This window comes from Rousettus aegyptiacus, unplaced genomic scaffold (assembly GCF_014176215.1).
Source record: "Rousettus aegyptiacus isolate mRouAeg1 unplaced genomic scaffold, mRouAeg1.p scaffold_m13_p_1, whole genome shotgun sequence".
NCBI lineage: Eukaryota > Metazoa > Chordata > Mammalia > Chiroptera > Pteropodidae > Rousettus > Rousettus aegyptiacus.
In genome coordinates this window covers 144941083-144959840 of record NW_023416284.1, presented here as the reverse complement: position 1 = coordinate 144959840, position 18758 = coordinate 144941083, and the positions used below count along the sequence as shown (strand labels likewise).

The window sequence follows — 18758 nt, the reverse complement described above, 5'->3', positions numbered from 1 at the left end:
TACCTCTTGACATATTGAAAGGTACCTGTCATAAATTTAACAAAGAGTAAAGGAAAAAGGTGATTATTTCTGATTTTCATTGGGGGGGGGGGGGTGCGGAAATTGCTACCTTCCAGTAACAAATTTTCTGAGATCTACTAGTGACTCCGTGACACAATAAGTACTGGTCTCATTTAATCATAATTTAAATAAGATTAAATTATTCTGTGTAGTTAAAGTAGAGTGGAACATCCAACAGATGCTATACTAATTATAGTCATTAATGGCCTATTTTTTCCAATCTAAAAAGGTAAGTGGAGGAGGGAATTGTCTTTGCCTTTGAGGGATTTTCTCTCTAAAAGAGATGAGCTCACTGTCATTGCTATTTATTTTCACATGACACTTTTCTAGAATCTTTGTAAAACTCCACCGTACTGAACTAATCCACAGAAAAAGCAGACTGCATCTTCTCCCACAGGAAAAAAGATTCAGCAGGTCAGATCAGGCAGATCCAACCTCTCCCACTCTAGCTAGAAATTGCAAAGTTTTATCAATAGGCTCTTTTCAACAGCTTAGACATAGATAGGATCTATGGATCAGGAACGCACACATCAGCTTAAAATGCCCTTACAACATTTCTTGTAATACTTTACTTAAAGTCTCCTTTTAAATGTTTTAGAATCTATTTCAGGGAAAAAAGTCCTCCACAATTACCTTTTGTTAGTATTTTATTTAGTGGCTTTTAATACAGATTAGGTGATGTTTACTCCTTAACACAAATGTATATGCGTGTTGTTGTTCTTGTTTATTAATGCATAATGCTTAACAGAGGCCTAGTTTCAATGTTTTCAGGCTAAGAACTAAAGGAGTGATTTGTAGAAAACCAAAGTAGGTCAAAGAGTACCATGGTGTAGCAAAGGGGAAGTCCCTGAGTTTACTCACATTGTCTTGCCTTTGGTGGAATTTGCTTTCATTGTTATGGTCTAGGACTGTTTTTCTGTAAATGGAAGAAATACTCAAATTGCAGAAAAGTCTCAGGAATGTTATCATAAATAACTTTTTAGAATAGTAAGTTATTGTCAATTACTGGGAGGGTTGGTGGGGGCAGTCAAGGGGAGGATTAAAAGTAGAGCTGAATTTGATCCTGAATTCCACAAATAAAAAGCAAAAATATTCATAAATATGATAGCTTCTCTAAGTATAATGTAAGGAGTGTTATATAGATCTCTTTAGGATAGAAACTAATATTTCAAATTTACCTGCCTGTTCTGCTTCTTTACCTGCAGAGCCATTGTGGAAGTGACCATGTTTTAGAATCAAGGAGTTATTCCAGATTTATCGATCCATGTCATATTAGTTCCAAACATATGCAATCGAGTAAATAAATATCATAAGCAAATCTACTGATCATTGAAATAGCAACTATCACATTTCTATGAAATACCATTTTGTGCTTCTTTCAGTATCACTAAGCTACTATTAGAATCTAAGAGCATACTTCAGCTGACTTCGGAGATCCTAGAATGTTTTTTACATCTCGAGTTAAACTGAAATTTTCTTAAATTTTAAGAAATGACTTTCTTGGGTTGGTTAAATGTTAAGAAGTAATTATCTACAAATTGCTATAAGTATATATAAATTTTGGAAAACTATTCAATTTGGTGTTTATTCAAGTATAGTATTCCTGATAGCTTGTTATGTTTTCTCTTAGAGCAGAAGGTTTATTTTTCTGGCTGTGTCCTTTTACTTATGTTCCCCCCCACACACACACACCTTTTTAAGGGCAATAGACCCATAAAAACACTAAACCTTTTAAAGCTCAGAGTTGCTGAAGTTATTTTCTATTATATTTGCTAAGAATTGCTGACAACTTAAAAGCTATCATATGAGTGAATACCAGTTGCCTAGATTGTTTGATGATTTTGGACAAGCGTGGATCAGGATTTCCTGTAATTTTTCCTCCTCTTCTGGAGCCATGTTGCCTCTATCTCTGAGCAGTTGTACATTTGGAATGAAAAAACAAAGCAAGGTCACTGGGTCTAAATTACTTTTACTTCTGTGCCAAATGACTTTCCTTCTGTTATGTGTCCACTTTCGGCATTTTTTTTTTTTTTTTTTTTTTTTTTTTTTTTTTTTTTTTTTTTTTGTATCTAGAGAGAGATTTGCAGTTAGGAGGGAGAATGTGGGGTTTTTAGGAGAGGAGATTTTTTTTTTTAGCTGAAGCCTCACTTTTTCTGTCCTTCAGTCAGGACAGAGACAGTCAGTCCCTGCTGTTTGGCTGAAATATGTTCCTAGAATCCATAGGATAAAGCAGAGTATCATAAGAGAAACCCATTTTCCTATGTATTATATAATCCAGCAGTGTAGCATTCATTCCTGAATTCTCTGTTTTGAGATGTAGCTGTATGGATTTTTTAAAGGATATGCCAAAGGGAGACACGTTTTAAGAAGTAGGCATTCTACTTAAGGAATTGTAAGGGGATGATCCTAGCCATTGTCTTCAAATGCCAGGAGTGTCTGCAGGACAACCTGGGTATTTTTTCTGTCAGGAAATAAATGTCTGGGTTCCAGAAGATAAGACAAGTATGAATTTCTGAGCAGAGACAGATCTTTGAATAAAATGAACCTCTCTTTAGAAACTGTAATTGGGTTTTGGGAATTGTTGAGTGTGTCCATTAGGAATGTGATTGGCTGTAAATAACATAAAACGTTACTATGTGGCTTAAATAGAGGTTTCCCTCCATAAGAAATCTTAATTTAGATAGTCCAGAGATGATGCTGATGCCCAACTATATAAATAATGATACTCTACTCATTCTCAAGGTCAACAAATGGCTGTTATACCTTCAGACATCACTATTTATCTATAGCTGTATAACAAATTACCACCCTCCCCGCCCCCCCAACATAACAACAAGCATTTATTATCTCACACAGTTTCTGAGGGTTGAAAATTGAAGAGTGGTTTAGCTGAGAGGTTCTGGCTCAGAGTCTCTCATGAGGTTGCAGTCAAGATAACAGCTGGGGCTGTAGTCCAAAAAAGGCTTGGCTGAGCTGGAAATCTGCTTCCAGCCTAACTCACATGACTTATTGGCAGGAGACTCAGTTCCTCAGCACATGGACCTCTGCATAAGGCTGCTCCTGACCTGGCAGTGGGCTTCCCCCAGGGCAAATGGTCCAACGGGGCAGCGGGGAGTGGGGGTACACATAGTCTTTTATGACATAATCTTGGAAGTGAGCTAGCACCATTTCTGCCATAGCCTGTTGGTCACACGCCCTGATACATTATGGGAGGGGACTACAAAGTTGTGCATTACAGGAGACAGGGCTCACTGGGGCCATCCTGGAAGCTGCCTACTATACATGGCAATATGTTTCTGTCAGTAAGAAGGAAAGAGGCACTGCTAATAGACTTCTGTTTGTGTCTCATTGGCCAGAACTATGCAAAATAGCCTCTCAAAGGAGGCTTGGAAATTTGGAACTATCCAATGTTTATATTTTGAGACCTAAAAAGATCATTTTTTTCCTATAATAAACATTTATTCAGGATTACCATATGTCATATACAATTATATTAATAAATAAAATTTTTTTGGAAAGTTTGAAATAATCTCCGCTGGACATTGTTTCATTTGGTAATCTTTTCCTTTCTAATGATTACTAAATTTCTGAGAATTAAGTTATTGATTGGAATAACCATACTTGTTTACTATATATTTTTTCAGTAGTTAAAAATGGGGAAAATTACAAGGGAAATGTTTGGGCAAGAAATAATTCCCAAATGAAAATGAAAACTACTAAAACTGTATAAAGTAGGTTTACCAATTTAAAAAAAAAAGAGCAAATCAAATTTTCTTATTACATTTGAGAAATTAGACTTGATAAAAATAATGGTCACAAAAGACAACTCACAGTGCCAGAACCTATCTATCATTCATCAACTTTGATATGGATGATAAAATTTGATGTGGAGAAAAATCTGATGGATGAATCAAATCTTCGTTGTAAAATTTATGGGGAAAAGAATTTATTTTATGAAAATAATTTCAGGAAACTGAAAATGGAAAAAAATTGAATATAAGATAACTATACTATATAATTGATCATAGAATTCAGTTGCCTCAGAAAATATATTCTAGATGAAGTTCATTATGAGCAAAATTAACAAAAATTCAGAAATATAGAGTCAAACATTCTGAACCTGAGGGACTAAAAGGACTGTATCAATGACTATAGCAACTGATATACACATTAACGGAGATTACAAAAGATTTATTATTCAAAGGTCAAATCTACTGACAGTAACACAGTTTCTACACGACATACGGTCTTGTTATATTAAGGTTGTTGGCATATAGGAAGGCAATTTTAAGATTGTATCTTAGAAATACCTTTTATCATAAACTTTCCCTGTACCCTCACCTCCCACCCCCTGATGAAGAGCCTAGGTTTTTCCATCTTGTTCTCAATGGTATGATTACTCTTTCCATTTTCATAACTGTAATATCATCATTCACACACTACTAGTATGTCTGAATCTATGTCAATATTCCCTGTTTATAGGTCAACCATGGGGTCTCCACATGCCTCTGTATTCAATATCAGCTAATTGACCCATACCTGTTACAATCTAGCCCAAAGCCATTTTCTGGTACTCTACAGAATCCTCTTCTGTAGTAGCACATCAGACCCAGAAGGAAAAAACAAACCTCTTTTGAATTTATCTACATTTGAGTTCATTTTAAAAGGTATTTAAAAGCCACCATTTCTGTTCCTAAAGTGTTCAGGCTTATTCACATAGAAATGATAGGTCCCAGAAAATCTTTTCAAAACTGAGCAAATAGTCATCCTTCTATTCCTTTGTTAAATCCAACCTCAATGAATTTTCTTTTCCTTAAGTTTTAGATAAATGCAATAAAAGTCGTGTGCCTTTTCGTTGCATTTAGCATTGAAGCCAACATCCTTAATGCGGCCCATGAGGGCTTTTTCACTACCTGGGTCCTGCCTCGTCTTCCAGTCCCACATCCATGTTGCCCCTTCCCCTTTGTGCCCCTGCTTGGTTTGCTGGCTTTGTTATTATTGTTCCCTCTTTGATTCATCCAAGTCCCTCCTATCTCAGAGCCTTTCTCATGCCTCTCATTCTGCATGGAATGTTCTCCCCTCTTCTCCCTCCTCTTGCTTTTTTAATACTTACTAATCCTTTATGTCAGTATAGATCTTAATTATGCTTGGAAGTGGGATATGTAGCTTATGATTTCAGTCTCTGCTGTCTTAGTATCTGGGTTCCCCTTGCAGCTCCATATTTACTGGCTATATAATCTTAAGTTATTTAACTTCTTTCTGAGCCTCAATTTCTTTATCTGTAAAATGGAGCGACATAATTCTGCCTCATGAAGGTCCTATGATTATTAAATGAGAACATGAGATCAACCATGTCAAGTACCCAACACAGGGCCTACGACTAGCATTGAATAAAATGCTCAGTAAATGTTAGATAAAATTATTCCCAACCCACCTCCTACTCCCAATTCCCTATAAACACACACCTACACCCATCCGCGCACGCGCGCACACGTACACCCCACTACTAAACAGCCTAGGTGAAGTTCCTTTATTATACAGAGACTGACCATAACCTTCTATTCCTAATATTTACAGTTTACCACAACTGTGATTTTAAATTCTTTTTTTTTTATTGGTCAGTTAAATGTCTATCTCCCTTAATTAAACTATAAGCTCTATGGGGTTAGCAATTCTGTAATTTTGCTCACCATATCCTCAGTACTTAGCTCATAGTAAGGCAATAAGATTTGTTGAGTGGGTAAACAAATGAATGAACTAGAGGTGTATGTCCTGTCTCATATTACCAACAGCTCACTTGATGCTAATAATGTTTCCTATAGGATGGTCTTAAATCACTAATAAAACCTATAAATCACTAATTTAATACCAATGACTATGGACTAGAAAATAATCTAGTATCAGTAACATATAAAATATTTGTCACTAAAAATTATTTTCAGGTCTTTTTAAATGTAGCATTTTAAAAGTATTAAAGAAGACCCTTGTTTTCAATAACATTGGAAAAGGATTCCACTAAAAATATAAGTACAATGAAGGCTAGAAAGACTATTTTAAGTAATGTTTGATCTGAGCTATGTAAAAATATGCATAAAGAAAAGAACTGGAAGTAAATATATTAGCATGTTAGTGGTGGCTTTCTCTGAATGGTAGAATTATGATCAGTTTTAATCATTTTATATTTATAGATATATATTTTTTTACTTTCTTACAGCAAAACTTTAATATTAACAAAAATTATCTTTAAACCTTTAAAAATATTTCTGAAATATATACAGGGATCCTTTTCATTCATTCATGTATTCAGCAATTATTTTTTCAGCAGCTGCTGAGTGCCAAGCACTGCTCTAGGTCAAGGGATGAGGCTATAATAAAATAGGCAAAAATTCTTGTCTTTGAAATTTGCATTCTGATACATAGTGCAGCTATCTGTATGACTTTGGTTTGAAACTCCTCTTCCACATATTTCCTAAAATCTATGTCACATTAGTGATTTATGATTTTCTTCTGGTATTCCATTACAGGAAAAACACAAAAACAAAAACGTTTACTGCAATTTCCAAACTCTTTGCAGTTCTTCAACACTTGTCATGTTTTTCATACCTTAGAATCCTATCTTTGACGTAATAGTCCAGGGTAAGATGATAAGAGAGACACAATATAAACATTTCTGAAGGGTTACATTTTCAAAGAATCAATTCATGTAGTGTTAGTAATTAATATATAATGTTGCAGCTTGTCCAACTCCTTTAATGTTAAAAAAAATTGTCAACTGAGTTGTTACATTATCAATAAAGTAGTACCATTATAGTCCCACTCTTCAAATGTTCAGCAAATAAAAAACTTTTCAATCTTTCTAATAAAAGATTCTGATTTTCTGAAGTTTCATGGAATTTTGCTAGTTCATAAACCAACTTTAAAGCTACTGAGCGGAAAGAATTTGTAAATCATCGTGAAACATTTCTGAAATGAAATCCTCTGTTTCTTAATGGAAGTTAGTTCTTAAAGCAGTTGTTTAGGACCCAGGTTATATTCCTATGTGTAAGTACTATTAATCCTTGGCGATTAGCTTCATGGGTCAGCTCACTGGGAGGTGTGGGGTGGTGGGGAGCCTGTTCTTACTTGAAAAGTTATGCTAATTATACTGTAACTATCTACCACGTATAAATTGTTTTTCTATGGAAACATATTTTGAGGACCACATCTCACCTACCTAAACAGTAGAAGCTGTGTTTTTCCCTTTTTGCCTTCCCATTCTAGACTGGGATCCAGAGCCTGGAAAGTGAGTATGGAAAGGATATAGGAGGCTAGTGGTGATTATTTATTGGCACTAGTATTTTATTAATTCCGTGTTCTTACTCAAAGAAGATAGCTTTCTTGGAAAGTTGCTCTTTCTATGGTCAAAACTAGAGAACAGAACATTTTCTTTGAAGCTTAGAAACTTTAGTTAAGGATTGTGTAAGTCTGGTGTGATTTGGGAGTTTGCGGGGGAACTTATGCTGCTTGCCCATTTGTATAGACAGGTTATTTGAACATTGGAGACAGCTTTGGTATTTGTCTGCCTCTCTTAGGAAGCTAATGTCATCAATCTCTTAGACCATTCCAACTAACATTATTCCTTTTGGAATAATTTTTATATATTTAAAGTCTTTTTAATACTTAAAGACGGCATACTGTCTCTATCTTTAGCAAGCTGGTAAATCTTTGACTCACTATAAACTGAAATGACTTTTTAATGACAAAAAAAATCCCATGTGCCTTTCCTAGGTCGAGGATATGTTTACTGTTACTTGATAGGTGCTGTTGCAGACAGATGCCACCTCAGTAGTAGCACAGTTGGTCAATCCTTCAGCAGCTCCTATTCAGTTCAGTTATTGCTCCACTTGAACACATTTAGATTTGAAGTTCTTCCCTTCAGTGGCTGTCTCTATCGTGTGATTAGAGCAAGGTTGTGACCTGCCACACGACCTGCTGGAAACTGAAGAAGTAGTTAAGTCAGATGCCTGATAACCAGTTTGGCCTTTTCACTGAATTGGTCAATATTTTTACTTCAGATACAAAGTTTTAAAAATCAATTGTTCCTGTACTTACCACCTTTCCTTTATTCTTGTTTTGTTTATTGTATTCTACAATGCTGTGATTTATCTCTGAAACTTCATTTTAAAATTTCTTTTAAAGCTGTTACCTCGGTGTCACACCAAAGTCAGACACGTGATTTTATTTACGTCTTCTCTGAGTGTTGATGTTTGCTTTGACATTTGATTCCTATGATGCAATTTTCTTGTTGAAAAAATTTAAGTTTTATGTAAGTTAACTTCCTTTCAGTTCTGATTATATATATATATTATACATGTATATATTACTGACTTCAATATATGTGTCAAATATACTGAATATATATATAGATAGATATATCAACAACTATTAACATGTAATATATTAACAAATAATAAATATTTACTCTTCTTTTTAGATATCAACTTTTCATGATGTGCCAAGATATTTTTCAAGTTTTATAGAGATTATGGCTATCCTTCATTCATTCATACACTCTACAGATGTTTGTTGAAAGACATCTCTGTGCAAAGAAGTATGTTAAACAAAAAGATAAAAATACTATGTCCCAGCCTCTGCCCTCAAGAGAGTATTTAGTGGAGAAAATAGAAAAGTAAACTGTTAAAATGTTTTAAGTACTCGTCCCCTCACTTATTATAGCTCTCAACTTCACAAATTGGAATATAATTACAGCCTGGGATCTATGGCTATATGTCAGTGGAGTAAATATTTGATAGGCCATAACTTGAATCTGTTGCCTTACCTTCAATACAATTAAATTTGGAATTACGTGACAGGCAATTTGGGCTTTATTTTGCATTTGGAGGGTTAGCCATTAATAATTCATGCCCTTCCTATGAACACCCCTATCTGTACCTCAACATATGCCAGTTTACCTTTTTTTTCCCTACAACCCTTTTGGTACACTTAGAAGTTGATTTCCTTTTTACTGATGATATTATTTCTTAGTGCTTTCAATTGGAACATATCTTGTCCCATGAAGATGGAAATTATTATTGTAAGTTTCTCTCAGATGAAATGCTCTCATCTAACATTTTTTTTGGAATCATGCCACTGCCAATCCTGCGACAGCTGTACTGTCCTTTCCAACATGATTTTGTTGCACCGTGTAGTAAAATCTGCATATCATCTTTCCTACCTAGAATAAATGCAACATATCTTCCTGGAATTTAAAATAGGATGAGGAAAGGAAGGGAGGGCCGGTTTGAAGAAGAGATAAGTAATTTAACTGGTAAGAAATTTAAAACATTATTTTAGGTTAAAAATAAAGCATAGCTTTATTAAGGAGTAAGATAAAATTTGACATAGAGAATTGTCCTACTTGTGGGACAACTGGCCAGTTACTCTTGGGCTAGTCACCACTTTATCTCCTATGGAAGGAATTCTCTCCCTTTAGAGATTAGAAATGCCTCTATGGAAAATTTTGAGAGGCCCTTCCTATCTGATCTTCTACATATTTGTGTTGAAGGGAGAGGCTAGGGAAGGTGGCTGCCTTCTCAGAGCATAGCCTTTTTCCTAGGTAGTAGCTATAATTAACAGCAGTCCTTTAAGAATATTCCTCCAGCTTTTGTTGGCTAAACCTTGTGGGGCAATACTAATGGTGTAGATCTCAAGTCAAGTAAGCAAGGTAAGTCAAGGAATGTTTCAGGAAGATGGTTCCTCAATTCATTCACTTGTGGTAATTTGCTTAAAACACGTATAAGCAGGGCCAGTTGGGAGCAGCTGAATGTTCATTTAGGCCTTTGAGATCTTGTAAGACAAAATATTAAAGGCAGTCTCCTTTCATTTTCTTCTTCCTTTTTGGGGGGTATGGCTGATTGGTAGAGCAGTAAGAACACACACAGCATTTATCCATTAAACTCTCAGTCTTATATGGGTGTGATTTGTAGCACCACCAAAACAAGCACAATAATAACATCAAAGGTCATTGATCACATATCACAATAACAAATATAATAATGAAAAATTTGAAATATTTTGACAAAGAGACACAAAGTGAGAAAATGCTGTTAGAAAAATGTTAAGACTTACACAACGCAGGTTGCCACAAACCTTCAATTTTTTTTTCGATTTCAACTTTTTATTTAAAAAAAAAAACAACCCTCACTTGTCTCCTGGGAGTTTGCACTGTGAAATTATAAACTGCGCAGTTTTTGTTGTTGTTGTTGTTGTTGATTTTAAACATGACAGTACACACAATGGAGAATATTAATTTTGTTTTGTTTTGGACTAGAACTATGGGTTTTACTTTCCCCTCCTTTGATTAAAGCTATCTCAGGTTTTATGCAGAAGGGCCAGATTAATGATAGGGAGCAAAGAAAGGGGTCAGAAGGCTGGTGTCTGTAGGGCTCTCACCCCAGCTCCTTCCCCCACGAAATGATCTCTCCTTATTTCAGCCCAGAGTGTAAGAGGTGGGACTGTTTCCTAAAAGAAAAGGGCTTTTTATCCTTTTCCAGCCTTGATATTTTCCTTTTCTGTTCTTTATTTTTCAATTATAGTTGACATACAATATTATATTAGTCTCAGGTGTACAACATAGTGATTAGATATTTATATAACTTACAAAGTGATCACCCTGATAAATCTAGTACCCATCTGACACTACACATAGTTATTACAATATTATTACTATATTCTTTATGCTATACTTTAGATCCCTAATGAGAGAAGTCCAGTTTTGCAGGAGATTCTTCTTGTCACTATTTCAGTGAATGTTAAGTGTAAAAATATCATTAGATTTTTTAAACCTTATAAATAAAACATTTTTTACTTCTTATATTTCACAATGAATGAATCATTGAATGTTGAGGCCCTTGGCTTTTCTTTTAGAGCAAAGAATGGAATATCCTTTTTCAATCTACGCAGATTCAAAATCAAATTCTTAATTTAATTTAGAGTTCTACATATTGCTTCACATTGTTTATTTAAGAAACATTTATCAAATGCACTGGGGAAACAGATAAGTCAAAGGACTCACTCTCAGGGAGCTCTCACACAGGGGGGTGAAAACAACAGGTAAACAGGCTGTTGTAATACACAGTGTTGTACTCTGAAAAAGATCATGCAGAGGGCTTTGGATGATTGGAAATGAGACACAGAAAGGGAATGGTCTTAGAAGGCTCTACGGAAGTGTAAAGCCTCAGGTGGGTCCTGAAGCCTGACTGAATAGTAGCCAGTTGAGGTGGGAGATAAGGTGCTATAGTCAAAGAGATTAGCAGGTACAAAAGCCCAGAATCATGAGAGGTACCATGTTTAAGAAACTGTAAGATGAAACTCAGTATGATTGCAGAGGTAGGCAGAGGTGTGATCCAGAAGGGAATTATATGCCATGTGAAGAATCTGAATTTTTATTTTGAAAGTTAAAGAGAACCTATGAAGGAGTGTAACCATCATCAGATCTGCAATTTAGAAAGAGTGCTACAGTGTGCAGAATAGTCTGGAAGATGGCGTGAACAAGACAGAAAAGGGGCTGTTAGTATAACCTAGTAGAGACCAGGATAGAGATCAAATTGATGGAGTTGGGGTTGAAGGTGAGAGGATAGATTTGACCGGTTTTAGGATATAGAATATTTAGAACTTGGCAAGAGATTAATAAGAGTGCCAGAGAAGTCTAAGAAAGGGCTTGCAGGTTTCTGAATTAGACAACTGAATGTCTGGTGAGGCCTTCATGGAGATAGAGAATATAAGAAGTGGTAGTATGGAAGGATGGGTGGGGTGAAAGGTGATGAGTTTGGCTTTTAATGCGTTTGATTTGAGATGGCTGTGGGATATCAAGGTGTAATATATGAGGTAGCTGGATACATGGGCCTCAAATTCAAGAGAAAGGACTAATGTAATTATAGCTTTCATCAGCATTAATTGTTACAGTTATGCAAGAGTGAGATCACCTAGGGAGAAGATGAACAGTAAGAAGGATGATGATGGATGTAACATTGGAGAACATCTATTTATAAGAAAAGAGCAGCAGTTAAAGAATCCATAAAGGAGATTGATATTGTGAATGAGCAGAAATAAAAGATGAAACCTGAAAGAGGATATTATCTCAGACACTAAGGGAGAAGAGATTTCAGAAAAGTATCAGTCAATAATGTCAATTGTGGAAGAAGTGAAGTAAGTCAAGACCTGTATGGTATCTATGCCTGGGCTGGAGGTAAAAGAAGGAAGCAGTGGGGCTTTGTCTAATAGGCCCGAGAAAAAGGAAACCCTGAAATAACCAACATATTTATTCAAAGATATGGCAGGCAAATTTGCAGAAAATAGCTGAAATTGGAAGGAATTTTGCTCATTTCAAAAGTAGGTAAGTGCAAGAGGTCCACTCCACTGTAAGAAGTACTGAAGATCCTGGAGCAGTATAGCTTTTATGAACTTTAAAAGCTGACCTTCCAGTGGCTTCTTTCTAGGACAGGGTCCCCTGTCGAGGAACAGTTGCTGGGAGTGAATAAACATTGAAAATAGGAGCAATGGAGATGAAAGGGAAAGGAAGTCAATGGTGAGGAGAATGGAGGTCAAAAAACTGAAGGAAGCAAGCTGCCACAGTTCTGAACACTATACAAAACAACAGAAAAGGGAATTCTGTGAAGTTAGAAAATCTGTCCTGACCCTATTTCATTCAAAAAGTTCAAGAAAGCCAATTTCACATAAAAATGAGCAATACACAAGTTATAATAAAAAAGAATAAGGAGTTTAATATCTCTACAGATAATGAAAGCATGCTTGAAAGATTAGCCAAATACTATAACCTGCTATTTCAAAACAAAAGACATTAAGGAAATGAATAAATGGAAGAACAACAATCAGAATTTTAAAAAACTCAGAAGTGAGGTAACAGCTCTGCAAAGAATTAGAAGAAAAAGAAAATTTCATTTTAAGAAATGAAATAAACTAGAAGAAATGCAAGTCCAAAAAATAATGCCTTAAAAGAAGTAGAAAGTGAAAAGAAAACTAAAATTAGAAAAGAAATGAGAAAATTTTAGAGGATTTGTGAGAAGACACATATCAAGGATAGGTGGGAAAAAATACAGCATATAGATGATAAAAATCACCAAAGAGGTCATCAGAGCAAAGGAACAAAATGAACACGAAAAACTACCTTTCAAGAAAACTTTCCTGAAATTAGAAAATAAAAACAACTACACATTGATACAAAAAATAACATGTGCCAAAGAATATTGACCCAGAATGACCATTACCAAGACAATCATATTAACCTGTAAGGGAAAAAATGAGATTATCACCAGACTTTTCAATAGAGCAAAATATTTAAGATACTCCAAGAAAGTGTGAGCCAAGGATTTTCCAACTTTCAAGTTTGAACAGCTGTTATCAATATGTAAGAGCTTAGAGAATCTATTTCCTATGATCACGTTCTGTAGAATCTACCTAGGAGCTTCAGACTACCAAAATGACTAGAGACATCAATTATGTGTGCTTATTGCTACTAGGGTGACCTCTTAGCAAACAGAACAATGAAATATATGTGTACATTAACCTATGTATATGCATGTATCTTTAAATATTTCTGTGTGTAACCATCTGTCTACATTAAGCTAAACATGAATTTGGAGTGATGTCTCTAATTCTAATCCATTAGCACATGGATCATTCTAGATTCCCTCCTTATTTGCAAATTTCCACACCAACAGTGAGAAATCTGTCTCATATCATCTACCATCCATTTACTTAATTGTTCAATTTCAGTATAGCGGTAGCCAAACTGTTAACTAGTACTCCGTGGGAAATGACTTTATCAGTAAGAGTACAGTATTTACATGTAGTCCCTTTTGCTTTTGTCTTACAGACTACTCATTTTCAAAGTTACTTAAGTCAGCACATTTTCCTCCACCTCCTCAAGGAAGGTGGTTTCATACATTTGTAATGCAGTTAGATGCTCTTGCCACAGTCTGCATTCCTTCTTGGGATCTTCCAACCTGCTAAATGATTTTTTAGTATTTAGATTTTTAACATTATAGTATTCCCTTATCTTTTGGCCTCTGCAGATTCTTTCATGATAATCCTTTATTTCATTCCTGATATTGGTAAGTTTTCTTCCCTATTTTTTTCTTCATTAGTGTTGCTAGAGATTTTTGAATTTTTTTTCAAAGACCCAGTACTTTATTTCAATGATTTTCCTCTATTATCATTGTTTCAATTTCATTGAATTTTGCTTTTATCTTTATTCCCTACCTTCTGCTTGTTTCTGTTTATATTGCTTTTCTTTCTCTGAGTTCTTGAGGGTAGGAACTTCAATTTTTTTTTTTAATTCCCTCCTTAATGTATGGGCTATGTTGAAAGTTCTGACTCTCCCCTAACGCCTCCTCCAACACCACACAGGCAGAGAAGGACGGACCATTGCTTCTGGTGTGAGTCTCCTCCACTGATATTGCCAGTGGTGGAGGGTAAGGAGCATTACTGTCTTCTGGGGATGAAAGTCCTAGCTCCCTACTCAGTGCTAACTCTATCCTGGCAGGGAGTTAGAGTACTTTGTTTGTTACAGCCTGGCAAGGGTGGAAACCTAGTTTCCCTGCTTAGCCTTTGCTGGTATGAGTTGAGAAGAAGGCCCGTTTGGTGGTAATGGTGGTGGTGCTCGATTTCAGTAGAATGGCTATTGTTTAAAATGTTCTGACTTGCTAGGCTGTCCCTTTCTTGGTCCTTTGGCTGGAGAGAACAGGCTTTTATGTTTCTCATCTCTAAAAATCAATTTAAAATATTGTTTTAAAAAATCCTTTCTAAATATGTCTTAATGTATAGGGTCTGTATTGTTTCAATTTTTTGTGGTAAGGAGATGCAGGCATATTAAGTTCAAATACTTGCAAATATATAATCTGTGGTAGATTTCCTATCTAGTCTGTATGTATGTTTAATAAAATATATCTTTTGCACCAGAAATCTTCCCATCTTTCAGTGGTACTTAAGACAAAACCAGAAAAATTTGAATATTTACATATCTAAGCATTCATATATTCGTCATCAGTCTTCTAAATGATTTGCATAAGCTCAAGCATAAGGACGTTAGAGCCTTGGAAAATTATCTGCTTGATTGACCTGGTTAGATTAATTTATACCCTATGTCTATTGGCTTCTTCTTACTGCTGTTATTTAAAAGATCATTTCTCGATGCTATGTTAGGATATTTTAATGAAATTTTAAAATATTTCAGGAATTATAACATGTTTTAAGACAGGAGAGATCTCAGAATTCTTTGTTAAGCAATTGATTCTAAATTGTTCATTGCTACATTATTAAAGTATATTATCCACATACTGATTATGGGCCCCATTATTGTCCCAAGACATGAAGAATTTTTGTAGATAAACTTTGATTTCTTATGTTCTAGAAACTTCTACCACTTCTTCATTGCCCTCAAAATTCCTCCTTTGTCTCAGTGGTTACTTGTTAGTGGCACAAGTATTTGTACAAGTGAATGCTGAGGTGTTCTTGGAGAGAAGAAATGGTAAAATGTCATCTGATTTTATATTTCAATTTCAAATGATACGAGTCTGCAGAATGAGGTTATGTTATTAAAATTTATACTAATTTCTCATATAGATGGTCAACATTTCATTCGTTTTTAAGATGTTAAATTAAAATCCAAGAAGTGATACCAAGGACTCCTGTTTTAATTATTGTAGCAAAACACGTGATGTAATTTGCTGGCATTGACTCAAGAGTCCTTGGACAAATGTTTACTCAAAGAATAGAGTGGCATAACTAAAATGATAAATTAATAATAATTTTGCCATATTTAACAACTAAGTTGACAGAGAAATCAAAAGCCTAAACATTAAATACAACAACCCTTTTATTCTTTCTCAACCCCCATCATTGGCCCCCCAAAAACTTTAGTGTGATACTTTTGTGTCTAAAGAAGTTTATTTAAATATAATAAAAAGGGATATCCTATAAATGAGAACTGCCAAACTAAATTATTTCTTTTATGAAAGAAGGGAGAATTATTTTGTTGTTGTTTAACTTTCATTAGTGGTATAGCTAAAGACTAGAATTCAAATAATAATCTCTAATCATGTGTTGGGGTTTTCATGCTAAGGATAATACTCAGTTGGTATCAATAGGCCATGTGTTTCCAGTTAGTTGTTTTCCCAGTCATGATTCTTAAGTGAGCTCAGCTATCTACAATCTCTCACAGTCCTCCACGAGACCGATGGTACATACACATTTACAAAATCCCAGCCACAGCTGTGGTGCAGTGTGTGGCCATGAAATAACCCCCAGCAACTGTGCTTTCTTCCCTCTCCCATCCCTGCATCCTTTCCAGATTTGAAGCCACAAAAATTCACTTGACTACCTTATTTTCTGCATGAATAAGACTCTAGTTAGGAAAAAAGAAATATCAACAAGATCTTGGAAAACAATTTGTAGCCAAAAGAACTTTTTTTAAATTTATTTTTTATTATGGTGACGCTGGTTAACAAAATCCAATAAGTTTCAAGTGTACAATTCAGCAGCGTTGTATATACATCGCATTGTGTGTTCACCGCCCATAGTTAGCTTTCTTTGTGTCACCACATATTTGATCCCTCTTACCCCACCTACTCCCCTGCCCTGCCACCCTCTGGTAACCACTAGTTTACTGTCCATGTCCATGAGTCTTTGTTTGTCATGCTTGATTGTCGCTTTTAGATTTATAGCCCACATATAAGTGATATCATGTGGTTTTCAGCTTTTTCTGTCTTATTTCACTTAGCATGATTATTTCAAAAGAATTTTTAATAGAAACTTAGGTTGTAAATTCATGAAAATACTTGTTCCTATTTGTAGCAACTTCATTTTGCTATTTGGGTCAACCAGTTTGGAATCTGTAAATGTAAATTGTCTGTATATAATTCGGTGATTTAAGGTTTTTAATACTAATGATGGGACTATGACCCCTCCACTTGAGATGTTTTAGCAGTGCGTATCAGAATAAAGATAGCCAGTGCTTGCTAGCAGTACTCAGTAAGAAGTCACAAGACAGCTCTCTGATTTACAAATTTGATGTTCTCTAAGTTACTTTAAATTGGATCTCATCTTGAACTGAAAATAGAAAAATAAAAAGATGACACTTTGACACTAATAGTTCCTATTTGCCAAAGTGAAGGGAAATTATAGAATTGTCAGTTATCTGTCAAGTTTGAAAATGTAGGAGGTTATGGTTGATAAGCAATTATGATTTAAAGTTTTATGCAGTATATGCATATCTATAACCTAAACAAATATGTGAAGTAGGCAAAATTTATCTTTGGCCATGATCTTTCCCCATCCTACTCCCTTGGGAGCCAACCTCTAAGGGCACAGAGCCTGTTCTTTTTACTTCTGCCCTCAAATGCCATCACAACTTGCTCTTAAAGAAGGAAATAACCCCTACAAATGGAGTTACATCATCATACATTTAACTTAGGCAAATGTAACTATTCTTGCTCATCAAGCATCTCAATATCCTCGAGTTAACGTGAGATGAGAAACAGAAATCTACTGTGTTCCCTACTGGTCTGAGTTCCTACTCAGTTCTTACAGAGTGAGCTTCTCACTGTTCTGAGGCTATTTTAGGTGTTACAGAGACATTTTTTTTTTTTTTAAATCCAAGGCTCCTAAACACAAGCCAATGTCCTCAACTAGTGCTGAACCAAATAAACAGTCATCTTCTCTAATGCTAGAGGATAAATGTCTGCTTTGGACTAAGAAGTGGCTTATCAGTCTCCAGTATGGTATCTTCCAAAGCGATTTTCAAGCATAATTTTATCTACACTATTTTCACTTTATATGACTATGTAAGGTTTGAATTCATTATATAGTTTAATGCATTTTCTCTTTTATAGGGTATTTGCAGTTTAACAGAAAATAATGGAATTCATTTGCTTATAGAATTATAGGCATTATTGAACCCCAGCTAAGTATATAAAAGAAAGACAACGAGGTATCATTTTTATCTTACTATTTTCATCTCTGAGGAAGAATTTGGGTGATGTGTGTGTGTGTTTTGTAATAGCACTTCTAAAATTATATCAAATAAACAGTTATTTATTCTATCAAATCCTAAGTCCAGGCCTGATTTTATATACAGATATTCAAGTTTCTTAAAACTATAAAATGATAAAAACGTTAACTTTAAAACTATATATTTCACCTCTGATTCTCAATTTCTAAGTACCAATGCTCTTAGACACTCTTTAAATTACTATTCTAGCTTCACTTAGCATATTTTATAATATCTTAGCTCTGAAAATTTTATGATTATTACATCAGATATGGACTAGTGGCTGAATATAATTGCATTGTTTAATTAGCAGGGATTTTAACATCTTGCAGTACTTCAAAGTCATCCCTATGGTTTAAGGTTTTCATTAAGTATTGCTATGCAGAGATACCAATTAGTAGAGATTTATAGTTTCTAGGGCCTAATGTTTACCATATGAAATGAAAATACTTTTTTTCTGTGCCCTAAATCCCACATGAAATAATAAGAGAAAAAGAAAAACTAGCTTTTTAGGACCTTGTTGGACAATATTTAAGCTGTAATTTTGAAAGAATACATTTTTATAGAAAATAGTAACGTGATATTGTTATATCTCAGTGTCTTAAATAGGATGGTTCATAAATGAGGTAACTTGTTTTTCTGGACTTATGGC

At 34.9% G+C, this 18758-nt stretch overlaps 1 protein-coding gene across 1 annotated transcript in view; it reads left to right on the top strand.

Moving 5' to 3' along the window:
- The window catches only part of SESN1 (sestrin 1), an 86520-nt gene that overhangs the window by 27432 nt on the left and 40330 nt on the right, over positions 1-18758 (top strand). The gene's annotated exons all lie outside the window — the stretch shown is intronic.